This window comes from Hemiscyllium ocellatum, chromosome 30 (genome assembly GCF_020745735.1).
Source record: "Hemiscyllium ocellatum isolate sHemOce1 chromosome 30, sHemOce1.pat.X.cur, whole genome shotgun sequence".
In the NCBI taxonomy this organism is placed as follows: Eukaryota; Metazoa; Chordata; class Chondrichthyes; order Orectolobiformes; family Hemiscylliidae; genus Hemiscyllium; species Hemiscyllium ocellatum.
In genome coordinates, this window is record NC_083430.1 from 21,981,520 (window position 1) to 21,999,181 (window position 17,662).

Genomic DNA, 17,662 nt, shown 5'->3' on the forward strand with positions numbered 1-17,662 from the left:
GCACTATATTAAAATATTATTCCTGGAAGTGGTAAGCTGCAGTTTAAAATAAACAAGCAAGATATCAGTTCATAAATCAGATGGATTCAACTACATATTAAGAATTTTCCATTGCTTTTGCTTTTTTTTAATAATCTTCAGAATCATGTTGGAGATCCTGTGGTGCCCTGAGTAACATTAGTGCCTCTGAGAAAGCAGCTTTAGGTTAATGTCTGACTGCAGGACTTGACAGTGAGGAAAATTATGTTCATAACCTGAACCAATAGATTGAAGATCAACTTGTATAGCCTTCAAGAACAGAACAATAGTAGCAGTAACAGCGAGAAGGATTCCTTGTCAGCTATGTGCTGGAAAGAAAATTGGAGTTTCCCCCATCACTATCCATACATCCAGACCACAACATGTATGTAAAAGTCCATGTTCCCACAATTTGACTCCTTGCAGGGGCTGGTTAGTTCAGTTAACTCAACAGTGAGTGTGGATCAAATTGGTGCCAACAGCAATGGGTTTGTAAACTGTCCTGAATGGTGGGGATTCAGAACCCGCCCCCTTCCCTGTGTTGGAGTGGATTGGACTTGCCGTTGGTCAGAGAGCTCAAAAAGACACAGAAGAAGAATTAATCTCTTTTCAACTAATTGAAGAGCAGTTAGTTGGCCATACAATGGCCCAATGCATTTCTGTCCCGTGTACTTTGGCTATTTTCTAATTAGTTTCACTTTTCCCTTCGGCAGCACACATTCATTTGTTTATTACAGTTCCCTATGAAATGATAATGATTGCTGCCAGTTGTAGAAGTCAATTACACACGATGAATTTTCAACTGATGAGGATGAGCAAAGCACAAAGGTGAAATGTGCGCAGGAGAGTTAGCACAAACTTGCATTGAGTAGTAAAGGGATGAATTATTGCCCTGTGAACACTGAAGCCAGTCTTTTTGCATTAAAAGTTATAGAAATCTTAGCAACTAATGTCTTGGTAATGAATTATTTTACACTAAAATATTTCTGCCAATTTTACCCCAATTACTGATGAAGCAGCCTCATAGACTGCTATACAAACACATCACAGACTAAAGTGCCAAAAATGATGGATTTTATATTGTATGCAAACACAATTGTTTGCTTCACATCATTAATCAATTCTACAAAGAGCTGTCCTGGCTCTAGAGGAGCTCATTTTATATTCAAGTGGGGCCCTTGAGATGTCCTGGCTGATGTTGTTTGGCAATATGAGGTCAGGAAGATATCACTGCAAATTATGGCTCCATGACTATTGCCAGGGAGGTCTGGCCTAACCAATTACCAGGGAAGTCTGGCACCATACATTGGCTGAGCCAATAGCGAGGATGAAGATGTATCAATACCTGGGAAAGAGCCACATGTACAATCCCTAGTGCCACCACCAGTCCAACCAGTCTGCAGCTTTTCACTCCCAATAATCAGTGGGAACATAGTCTACAGAAGCTGAATGGTGCCTTAGAATGTCCTCCCTAGATGATTCACCAATTTATTTACCTGCCACAAAAGTCGGCCCTAGGTGGAGTCCAAAATATGGCTGTCGGCTATTTGAACTTTGACAAAGCTGCTTAGGCTTCAACAGATTCTTTATGCAATGAAACTGCTTACACACTGAAATTATTTCCTTTTAACATGGGCTCTAATCCTTTGGTGGGCTTTCTAATATCTAGTGTGTTCTCAGGTGCGCTTCATTCAATTTTCTTTTCGTGGATAGATACAGGAGGTTCACAGCTCCAAGCTGTTCAGCAGACCTAGGAAAGGACATCACCCTCTGGATAATTGTCTCCTAAGCTGTCCCACCAATCAGGATCTTGCCCCACTCCCTTGTACCGTGGATTGCTCATTTTGACACATAGAAATATTAGAGTGTGTGTAGCTCGAACTTTTTCACCCAGCTAACATGGCTGCAGCTCACACATACCTGGGACTTTAATGCCATGAACAGCTGCTAAAACCTACCATCACCCAACAGTCATGAGTAAAGCCTGTCCAGAATGCTTGGGTGGGTGGTCGGGAGTGGATGCTATCAAATCTGGCAAGGCAGCAGTCTTTTCAGTGTGGCAGCTAGCTGAAACAGTCAAAATGTTTGTTATGATCTAAAAATGGACACCCTTTCTCTGAGGAGGGGAATGGGTTGCAGCAGTTTGTACAAAAAATATGTGGCCCTAATTGTAATCACTGTCCAGAAAAGAATGGATGCCAATTTCATGGGGGGAGGTTACTGATTAATTTAATGTTGGGTTTACTCCACCTGGCGGTGGATGGCTTAGTGGGCTGTTATCAGGAGCAAGGCCAAGTCAAGTGGCTGGTTACCAACAAGCTGACCTCATTTACATGGCAAACTGGAGCAGCAGATGTGAAATATTTTCAATGTTCTGATGAGGGATTAAATATAAGCTTGAAACTACTCTCAGACTACTATGCCATGGCTTAATCTTTCACTGAAGGTGAATGATGTTGGTAAAGCTGGATTTTAATTGTCTGTCTGAGTTAGATTGAGAATTTAATGACGTTTTTTTTCCCTTGAGCTGCTTTAGCCCCTTGAGTAGGGAATTCCAAGATTTTGACCCAGTGATAATAATGATATTGTGTATGCTTGTGTGTGGAGACTGGGAGCATTGCTGAAAGGGCTTGGAATGTCAGTGGCAGGGTAGGCCGGTGCTGTGGTGTGGTATGATGGTGTTGTGGTGATGTGGGGTTACTCTGATGCACAAATATAGCACACTATAAATGGGCACTCTCAGATTAGCGTGCTGTGACCAGTCCAGTACTGGGGCCCCATTCTATTAAAGATATGGGTACATGGATTGGTTATTATATTTCCAAGTTTGGAGGGAACATAATTTGTGAGGAGGGTGTGAACAGACGTCAAGGGAATTTTAAAAAACAGAACTAGTGGCCAAGGGCATGGCAGATGGAAGATGGAAGATTAGTGCGAGGTTATCCATTTTGGTATGAGGAAAGGAGATGTGGAGTATTTCCAGAAGGACCTATATGTTCAGAAGTCACTGATAGCTAGCATGCAGGTGTAGCAAGCAATTGAGGTTAGCCTTTATTGCAAGAGCATTTGAATGAGGGAGGGAAGAAGGCTTTCTTCAATTATATATAACACAGTGAGACTGCACCTGAAGTATTGTACACAGTTCCAGTCCCCTTGTCTCAGGAAGGTTATTCTTGTTTATAAAAGGAATGCAGTTGAGGTTCTCCTATCTGATTCCTGGGATAGTGAAACTATCCTATGAAGAGAAATTGAGGAGATTTAGGGCCTGTAGTCTCTTTAGAGTTTAGAAGAATGACAGGCAATCACATAGAAGCTTCCATAATTTTTAAGGTTTAGACAGAGGAGATACAACACCAATATTTCTCCTGGCTATGGAGTGTTGAATAAGGCTGAAGGTCTCATAACAAAAATCTACAAGATTTAACACTGAGATGAGTAGGAATTTCAGTCGGGGGGGGTAAATGTTTAGAATTCTCTGCCATAGAGGGTTTTGAAAGCTCAGTCATTAAGCAAATTCAAGAAAGAGCTTGATAACATTCCAGTTCCTAATGACATCAAAGGATATGGGGATAGCTCAGGAACATGCTGTTAAGGTAGATGTTTTTTTTTATTCATTTGTGGGAGTTCGGCGTCATTGATAGCCCATCCCTATTTATGGTGATGAGCTGCCTTCTTGAATCGCTGCAGTCCACTTATTGTGGGTTGACCCACAATGCCAGTAAGGAGGGAATTCCAGGATGTTGACCAAGTGACTATGAAGGAACAGTGGTATATTTCCAAATCAGGGTGTTGAGTGGCTTGGAGAGGAACTTGCAGGTGGTGGTGTTCCCAAATACCTGCTGTCCTTGTCCTTCTAGATAGAAGTGGTTGTGAGTTTAGAAGGTGCTCTCTAATGATTTTGATGAATTTCTACCATGCATCTTGCAAATAGTACAAACTGCTGCTACTGAGTGCCGGTGGGGGAGAAATCGAATGTTTGTAGATGTGGTGTCAATCAAGCAGATTGCTTTGTCCTGGATGGTGTCAAGCTTCTTGAGTGTTGTTGGACCTGCACCCATCCAGGTAAGTGGGGAGTATTCCATCACACCCCTGACTTGTGTCTTGTAGATGGTGGACAGACCATCATGATCTACCAGGATCTAGAATGACAGAGCAAGATCTAAGCACTGCCTGGCCTAATCCTATTCCAATGTTCCAACATTTTTATAGTTGTTATATTGTTAGTATCTGTAGTCATCATAGTTTCTGTTAAACTCAACAGTTTTATGTGGAGTGCAACAAATTAATTTGTTAACAGCACATATTGAGATTTGGTCCTTGGGCGAATGTTAATTGGTGTTCTCTGTAATTCACTTTAACCTAAAGATGTTTGTCAAGGTTTCAGGCTTGACTCTTATTGTGCTGGCCTGGTGGGCTCCACCAAAAGTGAAGATGATGCCTTTCACAGAACTCCCCAGTTGGTTGCCAGAATCACCTTCCCATCTATTATTTAATAATAATTGGGGGCGGCGTGGTGACTCACAGCGCCAGGGACCCAGGTTCAATCCTGCCTCGGGTGACTGCCTGTGTGGAGTTTTCACATTCTCCCTGTGTCTGTATGGGTTTTCTCCCACAGTCCAAAGATGTGCAGTCAGGTGAGTTGACCATGTTAAACGTTAGGAGCATTGGTCAGGGGTAAAAATAGGGCAGGGTAATGGGTGTGGATGGGGTTACTCTTTGGCAGGTCGGTTTGGGCTTATTGGGCCAAATGGCCTTTTTCCATACTGTAGAGAATCTAATCTAGTAAGTCTGGCTGTTATAGCTTTGATCATGATCTAGGGGAGTACTTATTTTGCCGTTTTCCAATGTGGAAGAAATCTTACATAAATGGATATGGTATTACCAGTAATCCGAATTACTGCAATGAAGGTTTTCTGCTTGATCCCTGTCTTGCTGAAAATCACTTATATATTGGGTAAGCAAAAACACACTCCTGGCCAATGAGGACTTGCTAATGGAAGTGTCATGAGTAAAATTATACAAATGTACAACAGCGGTAGCAAACTGGGATTAGTATTCCCTTCACAGGCTATTAGAACTGTTTACATTCAAAGTTGGGCAGTAACAAATGGCAGTAATTAAAAACATTGCCAAGAGTTCAAAACTGTAGACAGAAAGCTAAAACTGGGTTATTTGGCAGCTGAAGAAAAAAAAAACAAATGAATATGTATAGCAGATAGAAGTGCTGATACTTAAGGAGCAGTGAACACATCCAGCTCAGCAAGATAAAGGAACACTGAAGATTCAAGGCAGCAGGGTACCACATAGAGCAATGTGATATATGAGCTTTGTGATAGAGCAAACAGCAGACTGAGGAACAGGAAACAACACTGGTGTGTTTTAACCATTAGAAATCTGGTGAGTGAAGATACTGTCATTGTAGCCCACAACATCCTGGGGAATAATTTCTTTAAGTCCGACTTGACTCTAAAGTTTAAAGAAATGGATGACACAGATAAATGTGGATGAGCTTTTGAATAACTAGCAAGAGGCATTTGGGACCAAAGGGTCATGCCAATATTTAAAGCAAACAAATCCTATGTATAATGGAAACTATGAAACATCTTATGATTTAATGTCTGAAGACAAGAAATTGAAGTAGAGTCAAAGAGTCGTAGAGATGTACAGTATGGAAACAGACCCTTCGGTCCAACCTGTCCATGCCGACCAGATATCCCAACCCAACCTAGTCCCACCTGACAGCACCCAGCCCATATCGATCCAAACCCTTCTGAATCATATACCCATCCAAATGCATCTTAAATGTTGCAATTGCACCAGCCTCCACCATTTCCACTGACAGCTCATTCCATACATATACCACCCTCTGTGTGAAAACTTTGCCCCTTAGGTCTCTTTTATATCTTCCCCCTCTCACCCTAAACCTACACACTCTAGTTCTGGACTCCCCTACCCCAGGGAAAATACTTTGCTTATTTACTCTATCATTGCCCTTCATAATTTTGTAAACCTCTATAAGATCACCCCTCAGCCAAATGTTACAGAAAGTTCAGCTAGAGGGTAAAAGATTCAGAGGGTTACGTTTGTTGATAAAAGATTGAATTCCATCAGTTTTTGAGAAATAGTTTTTAGTCAAACTTGCAAAATTCTAAATTGAACTAATGAATAAATTAAGCATTTTCTGATCCTGTGACCAATGGTACAATCTGATTCTTTTTAATAGTCAACGAGTTTGGGCCACACAGACAGAATTAAGGCTACAGTATATAATTCCTAGTGTGAATCATGGAATGATTAAAACATATTGCATGTTTTTGTGATAACAAAGCACTTGTGGCCAAGTCTTCAAAGATCAAATGTGATTTTAAGGAAGGAGACAACTGTTAGATGATGGAACCTTATGAAACTGGAGAAAATTCCATAAAAGTGAAAAGAAAACAATTACAAATGGGAAACACAGATTTTAGAAAAGAAAATTCAGCATAAATTTGATAATTCTTTTGGAAAATGAAGAATGGGGGAAAATACTGTGGATGTGATGTTCATGGGCATTGAGATATTCTTAGTATAATATTATGAATCTATTGTAAAAGATTAAAGCACAAGATATTCTTATATTTGGCAACATCCTCAATGTTGTCACCAAGTATAAAGTGGTGTAGTTAAATCACCTGGGAATTCATCCACCAAACCTTCATATTGGATTTAACTTAAGCTAATGATACAAAGTGGGGAAGGATACCAACATAAGCTCTTCAGCAGAAAATAGGCTCAATCTCGAAAACTATCCAAGCGTGTTACATGAACTGAAATCAAAAATGTTGGGGATCACAGTGGGCCAGGCAGCATCCATGGCAAGAAAGCAAATTAATGTTTCGGGTTTAGATAGCACATCAGAGAGAACTTATATACTTAATGGTAAGGTCCTAGGGACTGTTGCTGAACAAAGAGATATTTGAGTGCAGATTCACAGTTCCTTGAAATTTGAGTTGCAGGTAGATAGGATAGTGAAGAAGTCATTTGAATGCAATCTTTTATTAGTCAGAGTTGGGAAGTCATGCTGATATTGCACAGAACATTGGTTAGGCCATTTGGGAATATCGCCTGGAATTCTGGTCTCCTTCGTATCAGAAAGATGTTGTGAAACTTGAAAGGGTTCAGAAAAGAATTTTGGGGATGTTACCAGGGTTGGTGGGTTTGAGCTATAGGGAGAGGTTGAATAGGCTGGGCTGTTTTGCTTGGATCATCGGAGACTGAGGGGTGACCTTATAGAGTTTATAAAATCATGGGAGGCATGGATAGGGTAAATAGAGGTCTTTTCCCTGGGGTAGGGGAGTCCAGAATTAGATGGCATAGGTTTAGAGTGAGAGGGGAAGAATTTAAAAGGGACCTAAGGGACAATGTTTTCACGCTAAGGGTGGTGCATTATAGAATGAATTGCCAGTGGAATTGGTGGAGGTTGCTACAATTACAATATTTAAAAGGGTACATTGATATGAATACAGAGGAACCTCAATTAACTGAAGAACACAGGCAGGGAATATTTCATTCGGTTAGTCGAATTCCAGATAATCAAATGCCAGATAACATAATTTAGTCAAGCATCAGGAACTTGCAATCTTGCCAGATAATCTGATATTCGGATAATTGAATGCCGGAAAATCGAGGTTCCTCTGCAGTAAGGGTTTAGAGGGATATGGGCCAAATGCTGGAAAATGGGACTAGATTAGTTTAGAATATCTGGTCAGCATGGACTGTACATCTCTACGACTCTATTACCCTTCATCAGCGGCATCTACACTCGAAATGTTCGCTTGCTCTCTCTCCATGGATGCTGCCTTACTGGCTGTGAACTCCAGCATTTTTTGTTTTCAGTTCAGATTCCAGCATCTGCAGTAATTTGCTCCTACAAGCTTGTTACATAGTTGTAATGTAATTAACAAATTAAGCATTATGACCCATGATGTCTCTTGTGAGATTTCAAGCTTAACTTAAGAGTAAGTACACATTGCCAGAAAGCTTCAGTCACAGTGCACACAAGAAAACTGGTCAACATATTGGTTAGATCCTCTCAGAAACAGAATCCTGATCAAATCCTGATGGAGAGAGCTTCACTCATGACGTCAATAAATCCTTTCAGCTATCATCTGCATAACAGGTAGTAAGGTGCAGGTGAAAAATTGAATGGATAACTGGTTCAAAAGGAGGAAGCCCAGAATAGGAAGTGATTTTTAAGAGCATTCAAAATGAGTAGTGGCATTCCATAAGGTTTCATGCTGGAACCACATTGTGTACACAAATGATTAGATGTTGAACTAAAGGATATGATGTCCTAATTGAGGAAGATACTAAGTTTAAATACAGCTAGCAATTCTGAAGAATGAAGAAAGATGCAAATAGACACTTCTAAACTTGGAAATGAGAAACGAATACCATTTGGAACATTAGTAAAAATCATCAATCTTGGTCAAAATTGAGAGTCATATTTGTGGGGAAGGCTATATGATGTACAAGATTTGATGGACATTGATGAACATGATGGACATTGATACAGGGTATCAAATGTCAAACAATCAAATAGAATATTTTTCTAATTCCATCAAGGCGTTTAGGAGATAAAAGTTAAAATTTAATGACAGATCTACACCAAATCTTGAAGTCCACATTTGGAGTACCATGTATAACTTTGGTTCCACAGCACATAAACACAGATACCTTAAAAAAAGATACTAGATGCTGAATGCTCTGGAGAAACATAAATACAAAGGAAGCTGGACAGTCGGTTCTGCTATAATGCAGTAGTTCTGTTCTTGTGTAATCCGGTGCTATAAGAAAATTGTGTAATAGCAGCACCATTTAAACTAATGGGGCTTGAATGGTGTTATAACCAATACATGTTTTAAAGATTTGCACTGTAGAAACAGTTTCCTCAATTCATCAATTGCATTATAGTGAATGCACATTAATGAAATGTGTATTATAGCAAAATGACCTGTACTGAAACAGCTTCGCTAGAAGCAAGGCTGAAACATAAGCTTTTCAGGTCATTTCATACAGTTGTTTACAATAATGAAGGGATGACACAGGCTGCACATTTCCATCGTTTAGAAAGCTCTAAAGAGAGGACATAGGTGTAAAATTAGATGAGATTGGAGCGTCAAAGGCTGAGGGGTGACCTCATAGAGGTTTGTAAAATCATGAGGGGCATGGATAGAATAAATAGTCAAAATCTTTTCCCTGGGGTGGGAGAGTCCAAAACTAGAGGGCATAGATTTAGGGTGAGAGGAGAAAGATATAGAAGGGACATAAGGGGCAACTTTTTCATGCAGAGAATGGTGTGTGTATGGAATGAGCTGCCAGAGGAAGTGGTGGAGGCTAGTACAATTGCAACATTTAAAAGGCATCTGGATGGGTATATGAATAGGAAGGGTTTAGAGGGATAAGGGTGAAGTGCTGGCAAATGGGACTAGATTGGGTTGGGATATCTGGTTGGTATGGATGAGTTGAACTGAAGGGTCTATTTCCGTGCTGTACATCTCTATGACTCTTTGACTTTATGAGAGAGGTTTCAATAAAAACAACTTACACAGAGTTGTTGGGCAGTCATGTGTGCAATTGTAGTTAATAGTTGAACAAATACAAAGTCCATGTATAAGAATAAGTTAGTGATTTATAAGGTTTAAGGAACTTGGGAACACAGTGAGGACATGGAATTAGAGCAATTGCTTACAAATATTGATCGAAACGATTAAGCTGAATGACCCTTTTCATGTTGCAATTTCTAACTCATAGGAACAGAATATGACATCCTTTCGCACCTTTCATAAACGTGAGCTCACCTATATCTCTGCAAAGCTCTGTTTATCCATAAGCTCTTGGTTTGGTCGTTCCCATTGATCTTTAGTTTGGTAACATCTTCATTGTGACAATTGCATTCTGACACTCAAACCCCTCCATGATTTGTGCCTCCATTTCTCTCAGTTCCTCCAGTCCTATATCTCTCTAAGTTCCCTACAATCCTTCAAGTTTGGCCTAAGCTATTCTCAATTTCATTTACCTTTCCATTCCATGGGCGGCACGGTAGCACAGTGGTTAGCACTGCTGCCTCACAGCGCCAGAGACCTGGGTTCAATTGGAGTTTGCACATTCTCCCCGTGTCTGCGTGGGTTTCCTCCGGGTGCTCCGGTTTCCTCCCACAATCCAAAGATGTGCGGGTCAGGTGAATTGTCCATACTAAATTGCCCGTAGTGTTAGGTAAGGGATAAATGTAGGGGTATGGGTGGGTTGCGCTTCGGCGGGTCGGTGTGGACTTGTTGGGCCGAAGGGCCTGTTTCCATACTATAAGTAATCTAATCTAATCTAGTGGCTGAGCCTTCTGTTGTTTAACCTGATGCTTTCCCTCCCTAAACTTTCCACCCCTTTATATCTCTCTCCTCCTTTGAGACACTGCTTGAAACTGTTCTCTGTGACCAAGTTTTTAATCATCGTATCTTGAAAATATGGTTGCGTAAAATTTTGCTAATAATATTCCTGTGAAGTGCTTGCTATATGAATATCTTAAAGACACTACATAAATGCAAGTTGTTGTTGCATATGCATTTTAACAAGTAAAATTATACAGTTAAAGGTAAATTAATTAGATGACCTGAATACAAATCCTTGCAGGATCACAGACAGGAGCATGTTGTGATCATGGATTTGTTGCCCACATGCTCACTGAATTTAAATTCTTGAACTGAAGTTATATAATATACAGTGTCCACTATTAAACATATTCTCCACTGAGATATAATATTCTCTTCTTATTCACAGCACAGCTCTCTCTGCATGATCAGTGTCAGTTTAGATCAATTCTTTAGAGTTTTAAATGGTAGCAACATTTTACATTTCCACTTCAAGTATTTTTAGTTTTAGTTCGCTGGCTTGTTTTTAAATCAGGAACATATTGTATGAATAAAAATGTTGCTGAAAATAGTCTGTTGTCCCTGAGCCGGAGTTATCCTGGGATAATGACTCACACCAACAATTGGAACCTTGTGACAGGCTGCATCAATGACTTTGAATTGTTTCTGTGTAGTATTATTTCTGCTTGGTAAACAGAAAACAAAATGAAACAATAGCATCACTTACTGTGGGTGAATTTTTCTAAAAATGAAAGTGAGAGCACTTAAACTGACATTAAGGGTTGAAAATTAAATTGTTAAAATCTTTGCTTTGCTGAGTTCATAGCTGGTGAGTTTCCAGAGGAGATCTCCTGATATAACTTCAAAGATCTTGAAATATTGGTAAAGAGCAGTTTTCGGAATTAGGGATGAGGCATGGTTGTGGATATATGAGAAATCAGGAATGGCCAGTGGTCGGAATAGCCACTTTCTGATATGCCTCCTGCTATACATATAGCTGTGACATTCTGTTCCAGTCTACAAGCAGCATTAACTCTTTGAGGGATAATAATCTCTGCAAAGTTATGCTTCCCTGCCCATGGTGGGAACCTGTATGTGTCTGTTACATATTATCTTATTCTGGATGAGAGTGTTACTAAATGTAATAACAGGTGTGTATAAAGCTTCACATGTTTGATGTTTCTGAAATGTAAGGTGTGAGTCCTCAATGAGGGATACAATATTGTGATTTGTGTCAATGCAAGTGTATATTGAAATGGTGAAAGTAGTGCAATTATAGATAAAATTCAGTTACTGAGAAGTGTGTATGTTAGTTATGATTTATCATAAACACTGTTGTTAAATCTTTTGGAGCTTTGTAGCCATATCCAGGTGTTAGCAATCCTGGCTGTCAACTTTAGTGTTCCCCTCCCACCTTGGAACCATTAGTTACCTTTCTGGCCTACTTTCCCCTGTAATTCAGAATGTCCTTTATCCTCCCTCCATTGCACCTCTTCCATTCCCACTGCTGAGAATCTGTAAACTTCTGTATTCAGTACACGTGCCATTTTGATTTGATTGTTACTTTTGATCAGGTAGGTAAAAACAATGACTGCAGATGCTGGAAACCAGATTCTGGAGTAGAGTGGTGCTGGAAAAGCACAGCAGTTCATGCAGCATCCGAGGAGCAGGAAAATCTGACGTTTCAGGCAAAAGCCCTTCATCAGGAATACAGGCAGAGTGCCTGAAGAGTGGAGAGATAAATGAGAGGAGGGTGGGGGTGGGGAGAAAGTAGCATAGAGTACAATAGGTGAGTGGGGGTGTGGATGAAGGTGATAGGTCAGTGAGGAGGGTGGGGGGAGGTAGCAAAGAGTACAATGGGTGGATGGGGGTGGGATGAAGATGATAGGTCAGAGAGGTAGAAAAGAAGATAGGCTGGTAGGACAAGTCATGGGGACAGTGCTGAGCTGGAAGTTTGGAACTGGGGTGAGGTGGGGGGAAGGGGAAATGAGGAAACTGGTGAAGTCCACATTGATGCCCTGGGGTTGAAGTGTTCTGAGGCGGAAGATGAGGCGTTCTTCCTCCAGGTGTCTGGTGGTCAGGGAGCGGTGGTGAAGGAGGCCCAGGACCTCCATGTCCTCGGCTGAGCGGGAGGGGGAGTTAAAACATTGGGCCACAGGATGGCGTGATTGATTGACGCGGGTGTCCCAAAGATGTTCCCTAAAGCGCTCTGCTGGAAGGTGTCCAGTCTCGCCAATGTAGAGGAGACCACATCGAGAGCAACGGATACAATAAATGATATCAGTGGATGTGCAGGTAAAACTTTGATGGATGTGGAAAGCTCCTTTAGGGCCTTGGATAGAGGTGAGGGAGGAGGTGTGGGTGCAGGTTTTGCAATTTCTGCAGTGTCGGGGAAGGTGCCAGGAGGGGAGGGTGGGTTGTTGGGGGGGCGTGGACCTGACCAGGTAGTCACAGAGGGAATGGTCTTTGCAGAAGGCGGAAAGAGGTGGGGAGGGAAATATATCCCTGATGGTGGGGTCCATTTGGAGGGGGCAGAAATGTCGGCGGATGATTTGGTTTATGCGAAGGTTGGTAGAGTGGAAGGTGAGCACCAAAGGGGTTATGTCCTTGTTACAGGTAGAGGGGTGGGGTCTGAGGGCGGAGGTGCGGGATGTGGACGAGATGCATTGGAGGGCATCTTTAACCACGTGGGAAGAGAAATTCATTCCAAACCTTCAGTGAAACTGAATGTTCAGTTAAACAAAAAGGAAGCTAATGGTAGATGCAAAAGTTTCAACACAAACAAGCTCTAGAGGGTTACAGAAAGTGTAGGACATTGCTTAAAAAGTAAATAAGGGCAGCAAAGACAGGATAGGAAACCACTGGTAATGTTAAAGAAAATGTGGAATGTTGTAGAAGAGAGACTAGGGGCTCAGTTCTTTGAATTTGTATCACAGGTAGACAGGGTGGTTAAAGAAGTATAATAGCATGTTTGCCTTCATTGAATAGAGGAGTTAGGACATCATATTGAGCTTGAACAAGATGTTGGTTAGGTCTATTCTGGAGTACAGTGTGCAGTCCTAGTTGCCGTTCTACAAGAAGGATATTATTAAATTGAAGAAGGTTTAGAAAGATTTACCAGGATGTTGCTGGGAATGAAGTGTTTGCATTATAAAAGTAGGCTGGATAGACTGAGACTCTTTCACTGGAATGTGGGAAGTTGAGGGGTGACCTTATAGAGGTTTATAAAAACAGGATGGAGCATAGATAAGATAAATGGCAAGATTCTTTTCCCCAGGGTTGGGGAGTTCAAAACTAGGCGGTACATTTTTCAGGTGAGAGAAAAAAAATTTAAAAAGGACCTGAAAGAAAACTTTTTTATACAGAGTTGTTGGTGTTTGGAATGAACTGCGAGAGGAGGTGATAGTTTCAGGTACAGTTACTTTGTTTAACAGACATTTGAGTAAGCACATGAAAAGGAAAGGTTTGGAGGAATAGGGGCCAAACAGGCAAGTGGGACTAGTTTAGTTTGGGAATGTGGTCAGTGCGGACTAGTTAGATCAAAGGGTCTGTTTCCATGCTGTATGACTCTATGACTCTATAAACTTCAAAGGCATTTCACAACTATATTAGAGGCAAGAGAATAACCAGTGAAAGAGTCAGCCACATTAGGGATGAAAGTTGAAATCTGTGTATGAAGCCAGAAATCATGGTTCAGCTTTTAAATGAGTATATTGAATATTTATTCATCACAGATAAGGATGATGTAGGTCCAGAAATCAGAGATGGGGACTGTGATATACAGTACTTAAACAAATTAGCACGGAGTGGGAGAAGGTATCAGTGGGTTTTAGCAGACTTGAAAGTGAACAAATTCTGAGGTCCAAATGATATGTATGTGCAGCTGCAGTGCAAGGCAAAGGAGGAGATTGCAGGGGCTCTGATATTAATTTTCAAATTCCCTTCAGTCACAAGAAGGGTGGTAAAGCTGAACCTGGAGTGTGCAGGCCAGTGATTCTAATGTCTGCATTGGAAACAATTTTTTAAAATTCTGAGCGATAGAAATAGTTTTCATTTTGAGAGGCAAGGATTAAGTATGGCTTTATAAGGGGGAGATCGCAATCAAGAAATTTGACAGAACATTTTGAGGAGGTGACCAGATTTGTAGATGAGAGTAGTTCAGCTGATGTACATGGACTTAACTAACAGAAAGTGAGGACTGCAGAGAGTCAGAGTTGAAGGTGTGGCAGTGGAAAAGCACAGCAGATCCAGTAGCATCCGAGGAGCAAGAGAGTTGAAGCTTCAGGCATAAGCCCTTCATCAGGAATGTATCAAGGATTTATGCTTGAAACATCGACTCTCCCACTCCTTGGATGCTGCCTGACCTGCTATGCTTTTCTAGCACTAGACTTTTGTGGGGAACTGAAACTTACTGCCGTAGAGGATAGTAGAAGTGGGGACCCTCAAGGCATTTAAGAATTATGTACTTGAGTACTGAGAATTGCCATTGCATGCAAAATGGAGCTATAATACATGGATGTTTGATGACCTCTATGACTCTATCCATGACTTCCCATTGGCTTGGAGAGGTGCAACAGCACTCAAGAAACTGACACCATCCAAAATAAAACAGCTCGCTTGTTTGGTACCACATCCACAAACATTTATTCCCTCCTACACGCAATAGCAGCAGTGTGTATTATCTACAAGATGCACTGCAGAAATTCACAAAGATTCTCAGACAGCACCTTCCAAATCCATGACTTTCTTCATCTAGAAAGACAAGGGCAGCAGATATAAGGGAACACCACCATCTGCAAGTTTCTCTCCAAGCCATTCACCATCCTTACTTGGAAATATATTGCTGGTCCTTCACTGTCACTGGGTCAAAATCCTGGAAAATTCCCTCCCTAAGGGCATTGAGAGTCAACCTACAGCAGGTGGACTGCAGCAGTTCAAGAAGGCAGCTCACCACCACCTTCTCAAGGACATCGAGGGATAGGTAATAAATGCTGGCACAGCGAGCGACGCCCACATCCAAAATGAATTAAAATAAAATGCATGAAGGCTGCATATCACTCCAGAAGAATTGTAATTGAGTACTAAACATACAGATATTTTTGGCATCTCACTTGTCTCACCAAAGGAATTAACAGTGAACTACAAACACTGACCTTACCAGTAGCACTCATACCTCATAAAAGACTTTGCAATGCCATTCCCAGAGGCAGAGGACAAATTGGCACCCCTCTCTTTAACCTCTTTTTCAGTTGTCACAACAGATATTTTAATTCTTTTTAAATACCCAGCTATGCACTCAAGTAAAATGTCATGCCAGTCAGAGTTAAGGAGTCAGTTACAAAGTTTCTTTGAATTTAGAAAAAAAGAGTGGTGTTATCTACTAATGTCAAGAGAAATATAATAAAATACAATATTCATCATAAGTTTAAAAAGAAGAGAGTGCTCAATGCAATCAGAGAGAACAAAGCTACAAAGATAAGAAGTCCTTGGAGTCCTTGATGTGTTAGATTTTTAAATTGAGATCACAGTTGGATTATCCTACTTGTACCTTGTTTGTTTGGACTTCTATCTTCAGCAGTGATAGTATCTATTGATATTATTATAATTCAGCTGATGTTACCAGTAAAATTGAATCCCAGAAGGATGGTTAGGCATGGTAGGTAATTCTTTTTTGATTATCATTCAAGATGGTGTTTTTTCGCTGAAGCACAAACACACATAACTACAGATTTGATATTAACAATAAAACAGAAGTTTATTACACAAAAGTGATAAAAATAAAACAAATTATAGCTATCTAAATATAACATAGTTTGAAAAATTTTGAAATACACGATAAAACAAAATCCCATCTACTGCCTAAAACAATCACTTAGTTAATCAAAAAGCAGAGAAATTTACTTTCCCTGTAGGTATTGTTTAATTGTTATTTTCTCTGTCTTGTCCTACAAAACCTTTTCAATGAATCCTCACACAGTTAAGATTATTGATTTTCCTTGCTTTGAATACCAATGCAGATTTCAAATCAAACTCCTGGGCCATTAGTAATCACAGGCCACACTCTTTCACAGAGGTAACTTATTTCTTTAACTGGTCTGAAGCAGCTCCTTTTCTCTATAAGAGCCTATACTTGCATTTAACTGTGGTCAGTTTTTGTTTTCTGAACCGCCTAAGCCTGAACTTTTCACAGCTAAAATCAGTCCTTGATTATTCTAAACTCAAAAGCAACCAAGTATATTTTACAGTTTTCTTTCTCTTGTCTTCAAAATAAGCAAACTTCCGTAGGACTCCATATTGTTTTAAAATCATGGTTCCAGAAAGACTGATTTAGTTGGTTATTAAACCCTTCACAAAAATGTGGACTAACACCCATATGCAACTAGTTTAACATCTAAACTCTAAAAATAATATCATTATATATAAATTGAACAGCTTTCATGACAATATCTTTTGAGTTGTCTATGAATGGCTGTTCCTGCAATTTGTTTTGTCATCAGTGCTGTCTTCTTAAATGGTGGGAAACAAAGGAAGAAACACTCTTGCAGTCCTTACTGTCTTGAAGTCATACTCTTTCTTGTTGATCTGTTGCACAAAAAAAGTTGAGATATAGTTCAGTGTGTATTCTTGAGCCTGGCTCCATTGTCCAAACTGACGAACTGTCATCCAAGCTTTTCACCTCTCGATAGGTGAATTATTATCAAGTATGAATTAAAACAGGAAATATGAATTACTTGATGTTGACTTAGTTGGTGTTGGTTTCAATGTCTTTAGATAATTTTAGTGTTGATGGTTTAATTTCTTCAATGTGGGTTTCCCAAAGCTTGCCTCAATCGATGGTCTAATGACCATTGTTGCCATTGCCGTCAGCATCTTTTTTAAAAAAATGATAACATTCTACTCTACGAAATTCTTAAACTTCCCTCATCTGTGAGATTTAGATCATGGGAGTGTGCATATTACTTAACCTTTTTATATCATTTCATTCAAGTTTATTTTCATTCTGACCACAGAGGGACACCTTGATGGTTATAGCTATGACAAATTAACAACCATTTATAATTCTTCCATAATGTAGAATGGAATGTTGATGTTGTCTTGATTTGTGTCATTGAGTTTATTCCTCTGAGACTGCTGTTGAGATCAATGTTAGTGAAGTAGGTGGGGATTTTGTTTGCAATTGACCTGTACTCCAGCTTGAGGGGGAATTGACAATGAGAAACATTGGTGGAAAAAATGGGAAA